Source organism: Desmodus rotundus, chromosome X (assembly GCF_022682495.2).
Source record: "Desmodus rotundus isolate HL8 chromosome X, HLdesRot8A.1, whole genome shotgun sequence".
Classification (NCBI taxonomy): Eukaryota; Metazoa; Chordata; class Mammalia; order Chiroptera; family Phyllostomidae; genus Desmodus; species Desmodus rotundus.
The window spans coordinates 28,082,309-28,096,790 of record NC_071400.1 but is presented as its reverse complement, the minus strand read 5'-3'; the positions used below and the strand labels follow the sequence as shown (position 1 = coordinate 28,096,790).

General features: G+C 37.9%; 1 pseudogene; it reads right to left on the bottom strand.

Annotated features, from left to right (window-relative positions):
• Window positions 1-11,629: 11,629 nt before the first annotated feature.
• LOC112310828 (non-histone chromosomal protein HMG-17 pseudogene) lies at window positions 11,630-12,105 on the bottom strand (annotated as a pseudogene).
• Window positions 12,106-14,482: the final 2,377 nt, after the last annotated feature.

Here is a 14,482-nt window from a genome sequence, read left to right as displayed (position 1 = left end):
TGTAGTCAGATAGTATAAATATAAACAGTTCAATTGGTGATATTTATATAATTATTTATTTTTATTTTTTATTAATGTTAAAATACAGTTTTCTCCATTTTCCCACCACCATTTCCCCACACCCCACCCACCCCCACTTCCCACCCTCAATCCTTTCCCTCTTTGGTTTTGTCCATGGGTCCTTTATACATGTTCCTTGATGACCCTTTCCCTTCTTTCCCCTGTTATTTCCCACCCACCTCCCTTCTGCTTACTGTCAGTTTGTTCTTAATTTCAACATCTCTGGTTATATTTTGCTTACTTGTTTGTTTTGAGGTATTTATCATCACCATCACCACCATAATCATTGGTTATTGAAATGTTTTAGATTCTTTGAATACAATATGAAATTGAAATATTTTGTTTAGTTATATGCAAAAACCTAGAGGGATTTTTAATCACATAAATTTATATTAGAGTCTTCCCCTAATATATGGCTCAAGTATCTCCTTGGAAAATATGTTTTTTTAAAGCAACTTTTGTAAACCAACTTTTCTGTGGGTACCATAAACAGCCATGGTAAATTCATCAGGTAGAACTTCCTTTATGACAGGAGTCATATTAAGCTATGGGATTCAAAGTCCAAGTCCAAGTTGCTAATGTCTCTTATTGAATGAACTGCTTTCTTCTACCACATGACAACAAATGGAAGCCAGAAGGAGATCTGTTTGAAGGCATTTATTTAAAATTTATCATACTTGCTCTCAAAAGAACTCAATTTAGTGATAGCTAGATACACAATTAACCATAAGACAATAGACAAAAATCTATGACAACATACTCAAATTTAAGTTCTGGCTTTTCTTGTTCACTGCTCTTACTCTTCCCTGTTTTTATCTTGAGGAATAATCAGAGTAGGGAATAAATTGAATGATGCAAGAAAAGGAACATAGTAAACAATAGTTTGTGAAAAATATACTTCAGAAAAAATGTTACTCCCAAAATTCATTATATATGGCAGAAGACTCACATCAAGAATGTATGAAAATGTTATGAATCATTAAGGCTATAAAAAGCCCAATTAAAAACTAGTACAGAGTTCAAGCAGGCATCTCACAAAGGAGCATATAAAAAATAAATAAGCTTTTCAACAGCATTGTGTGATTGCAACTGGGGACTGAATTTTACCCTCAGTAGCCGTCTGATCTTTCCCCACTGTTAAAGTCAGAGGAATTCTGAACCCCCCCAAAATAAATAAGCATATTAAAAGATGCCTATCATCATTCATAATAAGGGAAATTCAAATTAATGCTGCAAGGTGGTACTAATGTACTCCCATTTGAATCAATAACATTTAAAAGACTGAAAATATCAAGTGTTGGCAAAGATCAATCAGAGCTCTCGTGTATAACTTGCAGAAATGTAAAAGGATACAATTTTTTAAGATGTTATTTATTTCTTTTTAGAGAGAGAGGGAGGGAAAGAGAGAGGGAGAAAAACATCAATGTGTGGTTGCCTCTTGCACGCCCCCTACTGGGAACCTGACCTGCAACCCAGTCATGTGCCCTGACTGGGAATCAAACCAGCGATGCTTTGGTTCGCAGGCCCACACTCTGTCCACTGAGCTACACCAGCCAAGGCAGGATGCAACAATTTTTTTTAAATAGTTTGGCAATTCCTTTAGAGTTAAGCATATACTTACTATATGGCACAGAATTTCACTCCTAGGTATTTATCTAAGATGAAAAAAAGTATATGTTCATTTTTATTTGTCTACAGATATTCATAGCATATTTATTCATAATAGTCAAAGACTGGAAACAAAAAATGATCATCAACAGATGCGATAAACAAGTGTGGCAAATCTGTAAAATCAAATATACTTGGAAATAAAAAGAAACATATGCCTGATACATGTAACAATATGACTAAATTTTAAAAAAGAAAAAAAAAATCATGCTGCATGAAAGAAGCCAGAAGCAAAGGAATGCATACCGTATGGTCCCACTTATAAAAAAATATCAGTGGGATACTTTGCCTGAGATAAGAGCTGGGAAAAGAATTGACTGGGAAGGACACAATAGAAACTTTTCAGGATGATGAAAATGTTCTGTCTTGATTTTGATAGTATTTACATTGGTGTGTGAATGTACCAAAACTCATTTAACTGGACAGTTGTTAAATTTGCACACACACACCTGTTACACTCCTCTCCCTAAAACACACCAAAATTAGTAAACAGTGGCCCTTGCTGGTGTGGCTCAGTTGGTTGGAGTGTGGTCCAATAACCAAAAGGTTGCCAGTTTCATTCTCAGTCAGGGCACATGTCTGAGTTGCAGGCTCCATCCCCGATTGGGGCACATGCAAGAGGCAGCAAATTGGTGTTTCTTGTGTCAATGTCTCTCTCTCTCTGTCTCTCATGAGAACAAAATAAAAATTTTAAAGGAATTAGTAAAGCATGGAAAGTAGAGAACTTTTTAATAAATTATGTAATAACTAAAACATAAAACCAGAGATATAAAGAAAATGTGAAAGATAGAGTAAGATTTGGAGTAAATTGAGAAGCCAATGTATACTTCTATAGGTGTCACAAAAGTAATGACTTCTCTAAAATAAATTATAGATCTTGAAACAAGTAGTTAATGATTCTTTAATTTATAATGCAAGGACTATGGCTATGGAAGTGCTTCAGGGAAAAAGGAGACTATTCCCCTAAAAATTCAGGTCTAATTTCTAGAAACATATAATCTCCTAAAAAAGAGTGAAGAATAAGCAGAAATCCTGAATAGACCAATAACAGCAGTTGAGATTTAAGCAGCAGTCAAAAAACTCCTAGCACACATATGGCCCTGGACTGGTTGGTTTCACAGGTGATTTTTACAAAATATCTAAGGAAGAGCTAGCCCCTATCTGTCTCAGACTATTCCAAAAAATCCAAGAAGAGGGAATAATGTGTATTTTGCTTCTTTGGTATGAAAGGTTATATATATACATACATACATATATATATAATATGTATATGTATAATATATGTATAATATATATGATATATACATATATATATGTGTGTGTGTGTGTGTGTGTATATATATATATATAATCAATATATCAGTTAAGTCCATTTGATCTAGGGCATTGTTCAGTGCCTCAATATCTTTGTTGATATTTTGTTTGAAAGGAAAATCCATTTTTGACAGTGGTGTGTTAAAATCACCCTGCTGCTGTCTATTATTTTTCTTTAGTCCTTCAAGATTTTCCTTATATATTTGGCTGCTTCTATGTTGGGTTCATATATGTTTACAATGTTTATGTCTTAATGGATTCTTCCCTTGAGCATTATGAAGTGTCCTTCTGTGTCTCTTTTTATGGCTTTTGCTTTGAAGTCTATTTTGTCTGATATAAGTATTGGTACTCCAGCTTTTTTTCTTGTCCATTTGCTTGAAATATTTTTTTTCCAATCCTTCACTTTCAATCTGTCTAGGTCTTTTGTTCTGATGTGGGTGTTTTGTAGGCAGCATATGTGCAGGTCATGTTTTCTTATTCATTCAGCTACTCTATGTCTTTTGATTGGAGCATTTAACCCATTAACATTTCAGGTTATTATTGATAGGTATTTATTCATTTTATCCCCTTTGTACCTGTGTTCCTCTCTCTCTCACTCTTTTTCTTTCACTTCTTATAGTAGTCTCTTTAGCATATTTTGCAAAAGCTGTTTTGGTGGAGGTGTATCCTTTTAGCCTTCTTTTGTCTGGGAAGCTCCTTATTTGGCCTTCCATTTTAACTGAGAGCCTTGCTGGATAGAGTAGTCTTGGTTGTAGGCCTTTGCTTTTAATTACTTGGTATATCTCTTGCCATTCTCTCCTGGAATGGAGAGTTTCTGTTGAGAAATCAGCTGCTAGGCTATTGGAGCCACTTTGTATGTTGCTTCTTGTATCTCCCTTACTGCTTTTAAGATTCTGTCTTTGTCTTTAAATCTTGTCATTTTAATTATGCTGTATCTTGGAGTAGGCCTCTTTTGGTTCATCTTGGTTGGGACCACCTGTGGTTCCTGATCTTCCATGTTTTACTCTCATTATTCTTTCAAACAGGGTTTATTTTTTTAATGTTTGAATTTTCCTTTATTCCCATTTAAAAAAAAATTATTGTTGTTCAAGTGAAGTTTTCTGCCTTTCCCCTTCCCCGACCACCCAGCCATCCCCACCTCCCTCCCATGATTCCATCCCCCCTTGGTTTTGTCCATGTGTCCTTTATAGTTGTTTATGAAAACCCTTCACCCTTTTCCCCCCATTCCCCCATCCCATTTCACCTCTGGTTACTGTCTGTTTGTTCTTAATTTCAATGTCTCTGGTTATATTTTGTTTGCTTCTTCATTTTGTTGATTAGGTTCCAGTTAAAGGTGAGATAATATGCTATTTGTCTTTCACTGTCTGGTTTATTGCATTTAGCATAATGCTCTCCAGTTCCATCCATGCAGTCGCAAAGTGTAGGAGCTCCTTCTTTCCTTCTGCTGTGTACAATTCTATTGTGTAAATGTACCACTTTTTTTTGATCCATTCATTTACTGATGGGGACTTAGGTTGCTTCCAACATTTGGCTACTGTAAATTGTGTTGCTATGAACATTGCGGTGTATAGGTTCTTTTCAATTGTTGTTTAAGGGTTATTAGGATATAATCCTAGCAGTGGCATTGCTGGGTCAAAAGGCTGTCCATTTTTAGTTTTCTGAGGAAATTCCATACTGTTTTCCATAGTGGTTGTACCAGTCTGCATTCCCACTGACAGTGCAGTAGGGTTACCTTTTATGCATATCCTTTCCAGCACTTGTGTGTTGCTTTGTTTATTATGGCCATTCTGATGGGTGTGAAGTGGTACCTCATTGCGGTTTTAATTTGCATCTCTCTGATGGCTAACAATGCTGATCATCTTTTCACATGTCTCTGGACCCTTTGTATGTCCTTGGAGAAATGTCTGTTCAAGTCCTTTGCCCATTTTTTAATTGGGTTTTTTGTCTTCCTAGAGTGGAGTCATGTGAGTACTTTATATATTTTGGAGATCAAACCCTTGTCTGAGGTATCATTGGCAAATATGTTTTCCCATACATTTGGTTCTCTTTTCATTTTAATGCCATTTCTTTAGCCATGCAGAAGCTTTTTATTTTGATGAGGTCCCATTTGTTTATTCTTCCCTTTATGTCCCTTGCTCTAGGGGACATATCAATGAAAATATCGCTGTGTGGAATATCTGAGATTTTCCTGCCTATGTTCTCCTGAAGGACATTTATGGTGTCACAACTTATAATGTAGATTTTGGTCTTTTATCCACCTAGAATTTATTTTTGTGCATGGTGTAAGTTTGTGATCAAGTTTCTTTCTTTCTTTCTTTTTTCACGTAGCTGTCCAGCTCTCCCAACCCCATTTGTTGAGGAGGCTATTTTTGCTCCATTTTATGCTGCTGCCCCTTTGTCAAATATTAATTGACTTTAGAGACTTGGGTTTATTTCTGGGCTCTCTGTTCTGTTCCATTGGTCTATGTGCCTGTTTTTATGCCAGTACCAGGCTGGTTTGATTACAGTGGACTTGGAATACAATTTGATATCAGGTATTGTGATCTCTCCTACTTACTTTGTTCTTCTTTCTCAAAATTGCTGCAGCTATTCAGGGTCATTTATGATTCCATATAAATTTTTGAAGTGTTTGTTCTGTATCTGTGAAATATGCCATTGGTACTATAATAGGTATTGCATTGAATCTATAAATTTCTTTGGCTAGTATGGCCATTTTGATGATGTTAATTCTTCCAATCCATGAGCATGGTACATGCTTTCATTTGTTTGTATCTTGATTAATTTCTTTCTTCAGTGTTGTATAGTTTTCTGAGTACAGGTCTTTTACCTCCTTGTTTAGGTTTATTCCTAGGTACTTTATTTTTCTTGTTGCTATATCAAATGGGATTTTTTCGTGATACATGTTTCTCATATTTCACTGTTGGTGTGTCGGGGGGCTTTAATGCAGCCCCTCGGTCTGGCACGGATGAAGAATAAGACTACTAAGACATGATCTGCTTGGGGAGGAGAGGTGGCCGATCTCTCAAAGGAGAAGGGCCCAGAGCCTTTCTCTCCATGGGCTTTTATTAGGCTTATTCGCATAGAAATGCAGATAAAGCTCATCAATCATTGTTAGGCAGTAAGGGTTAAACAATACATGATTTACAGAGAACTTTGAGGGCTTATTCTGAGTTACAGCCAATTAGTTAGAGGGCTATAAAACTTTAGACGCCAGACTCATCTCAGGTCTGGACTCTTATCTTTTAAACTGAGGGTACAAATTAAGTAGGTTTCACAGGAATGCATGTATTTTTCTTAGGCCTGATTCCCCAGGGAATCCACTCCTCCCAGCACAGGACTGCACTGCCCTCTGTCATTGTTTCAGGCTTAAGTCAGGCAAGGGAAGTAAGGCAGCCAAGAGATTAGGAGACTTCTTGCAGACAGAATGAGGACTCAGGCTATTTCAAAGCCGAGGGGCAAGGGTCCATCACCCCCTTTTTCCACAGCCCCCCGAGTCCTTCTTTGTGAGTTTATTCCTGGTGACCAGAACCTGTCTTAGGTTGATCCTCCCTTGAGGATTCTTACCTATCATTGGCTAACTGGCCAAGCTCAGGGCCAAGCAGGGTGAAGTGGGCAGAGGTGGCACCCCTGCCAGGGAGATAAGCTTTGTCTCCTTAGTGGCTTATGGTCCCAACTCTGACTCAGCCTTAACCATGGGGGGTTACAGCCTCTGAAACCAGGCAGGGTGGTTCCCAACATCGGTGTACAAAAATGCCTTTGATTTCTGAATATTGACTTTGTATCCCCCAGTTTTGCCAAATTCATTTATTAAGTCGAGTAGTTTTTGGTCAAGTCTATAGGATTTTCTACCTGCACTATCATTCCATCTTCAAACAATGACAGTTTTGTTTCCTTTTTTCCATTTTAGATGCCATTTATTTCTTCATCTTGTTGGATCACTATGGCTAGGGCTTCCAATACTATGTTGAATAGAAGCAGTGAAAGAAGACATCTCTGTCTTGCTCCTGATCTTAGTGGGAAAGCTTTTAGTTTTTGCCCATTGAGTATGATGTTGGCTGTAGGTCTCTCATATATGGCCTTTATTAGTTTGAGGAATCCTCCATCTATTCCCACTTTGCTGAGTGTCAAACACGGTTTCTATTGCTTGTTCCTTTTCTTCTCCTTGTGATATTCCTATGATTCAAATGTTGTTGTGTTTAATGTTATCTTGGAATTTCCTTAAGCTATCTTCATATTTTTTTAGTCTTTGTGTGTGTGTGTGTGTGTGCAGCTGCTCTACCTGGGTGTTTCTTTCCACCTTGTCTTCCAGCTCACTAATTTGATCCTCTGCTTCATCCAGTCTGCTTGTAATTCCTCCTACTGTGTTTTTTTTTTAATTTCAGAAATTATATTTTTCACATCTTCCTGGTTTTTGTTAATAGTTTTTATTTCCTTTTTCATACTGTTGTAGCTCTCACTCAGTTACCTGTGGTTGTCTGTGAGTTCCTTGAGCATCTTTATAATCATTTTTAATTCTGTATTTGATAGTTTGTTTACTTCCATTCCATTGAGCTCTTTTAGTGGGGAGTTTTCCATTCCTTTTCATTGCAGATTCTTTTTTTTGTCTCCTCATTTAAGGAGACTACTTTTGTTTGTTTCTGCACTTTCTGATGGTCCACTTTGCTAACTGTCTCTGTAGGGTGAACTACTATGGTAGGAGTTCTATGAGATTCAATGATGTGTTCTCTTTGATCTCCTAGTCTGGATGCTCTAGGGTTGCCCTTTTTTCTGTTTGTGTGGGTTCTCTTGTTGTACTTGGGTGTTTACCTCTTGCTGGTTCCTTTGTTCATTGATTCTCTCCTCAAGCAGGTATACTGGTCTTCACAACTCCCACCTATCTTGTTTTTGATCAGTGGCAGGAGGAAGGCAAAATGGATTAAGAAAGCAGGAGTGTATTCTATGGGATTTAAAGTACCAACTAGTAGAGAAGAGACTGGAGATCCTTTGGAGAAGTACAGCGTTAACCGTGATATTTCACCCAACTAGGGTTTACCTTTTTTTTAAAGGTTAAAAAGAGGTAAGACTCTTTTTAGGGGGGAGAAGGAATGTGAGCTGAATCTAGAAAACAGAGCACTTGTGCAAGGTTAGATAGTGAGATATAGTGAGAGTAAAGGATAGAAAGTAGGCGCAGTGTGCAAGGGAATAGAGTTAACCACAACAGTATAAAGCTCAGGAAAATAGTGAAATGGTCTAAGACCAGGAAGGAGGGTTGGGTAGTATAAACAATAATATAGAACAACAATTATTTACGTAATACTGGAACAACAATAATATGACAAGAAATATATTATCTGAATAAAAAGATTAGAAAGTTAGAAAGTACATGACCAAGAATAGTGTGTTATTGGAACACAAATGAAGTGAAAGAAGGAAATTTTAAATGCAATATGAAAGAGAGAACACAGAAAACCAGTCAAACAATGCAATTAAACAAACAAAATGAAGAAAACTAAGCAGAAAGAAGAGAAATTAAAATATATATACTAATAAAATAGCCTGGCTGGTGTGGCTGAGTGGGTTGAGCATCGGCCTCTGAACCCAAGGTTCACCAGTTCGATTCCAAGTCAGGGCACATGCCTGTGTTGTGGGCCAAATCCCCAGTATGTGGTGCCCAGAGGCAACCACACATTGATGTTTGCCTCCCACTTTTTCTCCCTCTCTTCTCCCATCTTAATAAAACAAGTAAGATATTTAAAAAGTACTAATAAAATAAAGAAGTAAAAATAATGAAAAATAATAAAAATAAACAATAAAATGCAAGTTCTACAGGATAGCAAAGTGAAATTTTTCTGTTTCTCAGCTGTTGGCATTAGCCTCGTGATCCCTCTCTGGATCTGTCTCTAGTGCTTTCACAGCTCCAGGTCTTATTGTCTTACACTTGGAGGAAAAAAAAAACCTCCTGCTGACTTTAAGCCTTGAATGCAGCAGGCAGAGGGTGGTTGGACTTTACTTTTCTCCCTTCCTATGGTTTTGCAAGGATGGGGGCCATCCTTGGAAGGTCTGAGTTGCAATATTCAGTTTCCCAGCCTCCAGCCCAGGTCTTCTGTGTGCTACCAACACGCACTGTGCATGTGCATCAGGCTGGCTCCTTTTATCCACCAGTTGTGCCTCCCATGAGGTACACTGATTAGGAGCAACTCACACCCCACCTCCTCCCTCTTTTTTGCTGGCCTGGGTGCTGTGCTCTCCAAATTCCCTTCAGAGCAGTTCAGCTCCCCCACTAAATTAAATCTCTCTGGGGACTGCTAACTCCCTGAACCCTGCTGCCCTCCTCTGAATGGTTCTTAGGGCATGCCTCTTCCTCTCTCTTCACTAGCCCAGCTGCTGCGAGAGTCCCTTAAACAGCAACTGAGAGCCTTTTTTTTGAGTAAAATCCTCTTGTTTATCCCATTGTTCTTAGCAAGTGCCTGGCATTTCACACAGTGCAATTCTCTTACCAGTCCGGAGACTATCCAGGTTGGAGACTGACACTGCCCAACTCTTCTCCCTTCTCCAGGTGTCATCCAACTCTCCAATTTCTCTGGTAATGACCTAGCCAGCAACCACAGTCCCAGTAGGTGAACACTGCCTCTCTGGGTCTCCCACTTCATCTTAATCGCCCACCCCACCAGGGACTTTAAGCATCCAGGTCTCTCCTGGATGTCTTCCCTGCTCTGGTTGGGGAGGGAGTCGTGGAGTCACAATATTTCATCCATCTCTCCTCCAAATCTCCTCTGGCAGCCACCAAACTTAGCGCCAGGCTCCAGGCTGAAGACCACAGCAGCCTTGGTCCCCGTGCAGATCCCAGGGACCCCACTGTCCCAACACAATCTTACTGTCTGTTTTTCAACGTCCTCTACGATTTTGGCCTCCAAACTTCATATAAGCTGGGATTCTGTTGGCTGTTCACTCTTTTCCTCTGAAGATTCCCTAGGTGTTCCAGTTTGGCTCAGGGACAAGTGGGCTCCGATCCCACCTACCTTGCCACCATCTTCCCCCTTTGTTTCTTTTTACAGTCTGATCACTGTGGCTAGGACTTACACTACTATACTGAATAAGAGTGGTGAAAGAATACATCCCTCTTTTGTTCCTGATCTGAAGGAAAACTCGTTTGTTTTTTTGCTGTTGAATATGTTTGCTTTCATTTTTTTGTAATGGTCTTTATTATGTTGAGGTATGACCCCTCTATTCCCACTTTGCTGGGAGTTTTTATCATAAATGGGTGCTAGATGTTATCAAATAATTTTGTATCTGTTATTATGATCATGTGATTTTTATCTTTTATTTTGCTCATTTGATGTATCACATTTATTGACTTGCAAATATTGAATGAATCTGCATCCCTGGTATAAATCCCATTTGGTCATAGTGTTTGATCCTTTTAATGTATTGCTGGATCTGGTTTGCTAATATTTTGTTGAGGATTTTAGAATCTATGTTCATCAGGTATATTGGCTTATAGTTTTCATCTTTGTTGTTTGTGTCTTTACCTGGTTTTGGAATTAGGATAATACTGGCCATGTGAAAAATGCTTGGAAGTCTTCCCTCTTTTTGAATTTTTTGTGATAGTTTGAGGATATGTGTGAATTCTTCTTTGAATGGTCGGTAAAATTCACCTGTAGAGCCATCTGGTCTAGAACATTAGTTTGCTGGGAGTTTTATGATTATTGCTTAAATTTCATTAGTTGTTATCAGTCTATTCAAGGTTTCTGTTTCTCCTGATTCAGTTTTGGAAGACTGTATGTTTGTAGAAATTTAATTCATTTCACCTAGGTTGTCCAATTTCTTAACATACAGTTGTTCATAGTATTTTCTTACAGCTTTTGTATTCCTGTGGTATCAGGAAACTTCTACTACTTCATTTCTGATTTTATTAATCTGGGTCCTCTTCTTTTTTTTTTTTTTCTTTTTCCAAGGCAAACTGTATCCAGCTTTATTAAGATACTTTACATAAACAGTCATGGTATTTCAGGCAGGACATGGGCAGACAATCATTAACAGTATACAACAACTTTCAAACTCCCTTCTTCAATGGACTACCAAAATCAGAAAGCCACTATAAAACCCAATGAAGTGTTCATGTGATGCTCTGAACAGGGAAAGTTTAGAGTGAGGGTTGATATTTCGCATTAGGCATGTTGTTTAACAACTTTTCACAAGCCGACCCTGATTTTCAGGAAATGAAATGAAAATGGCAGAATTATCAACCTGTAGATCCACAATCTAAAAAGGGAACTGCTGCTCTTCTGAGGGATGCCATATCCATGGTGACACTAGAAAGTCCAGATTGCCCAACACACTGGTAACCAATTTTTGGGGGGTCAGGTCCCAACAGGTCTCTGGGCCTTAGGGAGTCAAGTCTATGCTTAAAGTGGAGAGGGAGAAAAGGACATAAGAATGAATTTTATTTTTCCCACACCACAAGGTTTCTGTGCCAAGGTGGCTAATGTGTCAACATCAAGGGATCCCTCCTCGCAGGAATCAAGAGGAACTCTCTCAAAACTAGAAGGGAAAGGTGTCTTTTTCCCCTATGTCAGTCCAGCTTTAGAGACATTCTATTAGTACTATATGCCCTTCCCCCAAAAAACAACAACGAAGTGTTCTGTGTGCTAACAACATAGCTTTAAAAAAAAAGTAAAACAAAATTCTGCATTTTTATAAAACTTGATAGCAAATAGTATTTCAAACTGTACAGTCACCAGAAATACACAGTTATCAAAAATGCACACACTTCACTTGGCATCTCCAGCACCTTCAGCTTTCTGTGGCTAGTCTGTTTTGGCATCTCCATTTTCTGCAGGGTTATTCCCATCCTTGCCAGCATCAACTTTCCCCTTTTTCCCTTTGGGTACCTTCTCTCCCTTCTTTACAGGGACCTTTTTAGGCTTGGGCTCTGGCTTTGGAGGAGCAGGTTTAGCCAATAACCTGGCAGATCTTCTCTGTGGTTTGTCCTTCACCTTGGCTTTATCTCCTTTAGCATCCCCTTCAGCCTTTCTCTTGAGCATGATGGTGAGGGTGGCAGGGTGTTAGGGCTGGATGCGGGGATGCAGCAGCACGTGGGCTTTAGCCGGTCCAGGGGTCATTCTCGCCTCCTCTTCCTGGGTCCTCTTATTTTCTTGATGAGTCAGGTTAAAGGTTTGTGAATTTGTTTGTCCTCTCAAATAATCAGCTCCTGGATTCATTGATCTTTTTAATTGTTTTTTAGTCTCTATGTCATTATATCCACTCAGGTCTTAATTATTTCCTTTCTTGTACTCTGGGCTTTGTTTTTGCTTGTTTGTTTGTTTGTTCTTTGTTTTGTTGTTGTTGTTTTAGTTCTTTTAGGTGTAAAGTAAGATTGAGATTTTTCTGTCTTCATGAGGTAGGATTATATTGCTAAGACCTTCCTTCTCAGGACTGCCTTGCTGTGTCCCATAGGTTTTAGGTGGTTCTTTGTTCATTTTTTGTATGCTTCCAGGTACTTTTTGATTTCTTTCTTAATCTCATTGATGACCATTCATTATTTAACAACATGCTAGTTAGCCTCCATGTATTTGAATGCTTTTTAGATTTTTTAATTGAGTTTGATTTCTCATTTTATGCCATTGTGATCTGAGATAATGCTTGATATGATTTCAATATTCTTAAATTTTTTTAAACTGATTTTGTGTCCTACCTTTTTTGAGAATGTTTCATGTATATTTAAGAAGAAAGTGTATTCTTCTGCTTTGGGATGAAATATTCTGTAAATACAAATTAAATGCATTCAATCTAGTGTGTCATTTAAGATCACTGTTTTCTTGTTGATTTTTTGTCTGGAAGAACTATCCATTGTTGACCATGGGGTGTTATAATCCCCTCTAATAACTGTATTGCTGTTGATTTCTTCCTCGTAGTCCACCAAAATTTCCTTTATGTAATTAGGTGTTTACAAGGGTTACGTCCTCTTGTTTGATTGATCCTTTAGTATTATGTAGTGACCATTGTTTCTTGTTATGGCCTTTGTTTTGAAGTCTATTTTGTTCTATATAAATATTGCTATCACCATTTGCATGGAATTATTATCATCATTGCTATCACCATTTGCATGGCATTTTTTTTCATCTCTTCCCTTTACTTTCAGCCTTTGTACGCCTTTTGTCTTGAGTGGGTCTCTTGTACACAGCATATATAGTGGTCATGTGTTTTTATCCATTCACCTCCCCTATGTCTTTTGATAGGATCATTTCATTCATTTACATTTAAGGAAATTACTGATAGGTACTTATTCATTGCCAACTTATTCCATTATACTTATGTTCCTCTCTTCTTAAAGCAGTCCCTTTTACATCTCTTACAATGCTGGTTTGGTGTTAATGAACTGCATTCACCTTTTTTTGTTTTGTTTTGGTCTAGGAAGCTCTTTAATTTTGCCTTCCATTTTAAATGAAAGCCATGCTGGATAAAGTAGTCTTGGTTGTAGATCCTTGCTTTTCTTTACTTTAAATACTTTATGCTAATCACTTCTGTCTTGAAGTGTTTCTGTTGAGAAATCAGCTGACAGTCTTATTGGAACTCCCTTGTAGGTAAATGCCTGTTACTGTCCTGCTGCCTCTAAGATTCTCTCTTTGTCTTTAAACTTTTCTATTTTATTTCTGATGTGTCCTGATGTGTGTCTCTATGGGTTCATCTTGATTGGTACTCTCTGTGTTTCCTGAACTTGTGTGAATTTTACCTTTACTAGGTTAGGAAATCTTTCTGTCATTATTTCTTCAAACATGTTCTATCCCTTGCTCACTTTCTTTTCCTTCCGGTATCCCTATGATGAAGAAATCATTACATTTCATGTTGTTGTCCCAAATTTCCCTTAAATTATCCTTGTTCTTTTTCAGTTTTTTAATTTTTTTTGCTGTTCTTGTAGCTCTGTTTCTTTTACTTTGTCTTCCAAATTATTGATTATATCCTCTGCTTTAGCCTGATTTAAATTCCTTCTAGTGTATTCTTCATTTCAGGTACTGCATTTCTCATTTCCAGCTAGTTCTTATTCATTCTTTTTAGGTAATTTCTCATGTTGATGTGTTCCCACTAATTTCTTTTTTTAAATAATATATTTTATTGATTATGCTATTAGTTGTCCCATTTCCCCGCCTCCATTCCCCTCCGCCCTGCACACCCCCTCCCACCCACATTCCCCCACTTTAGTTCATGTCCATGGGTCATACAGATAAATTCTTTGGCTTCTACATTTCCTATACTATTCTTAACCTCCCCATCTATTTTCTACCTACCATTTATGCTACTTATTCTCTGTACCTTTTCCTCCTCTCTCCCCCTCGAATTCCCCTGCTGATAACCCTCCATGTGATCTCCATTTCTGTGATTCTTTCCTGTTCTAGTTGTTTGCTTAGTTTGCTTTTGTTTTTGTTTTAGGTGTGATTGTTAATAACTGTGAGTTTGCTGTCAT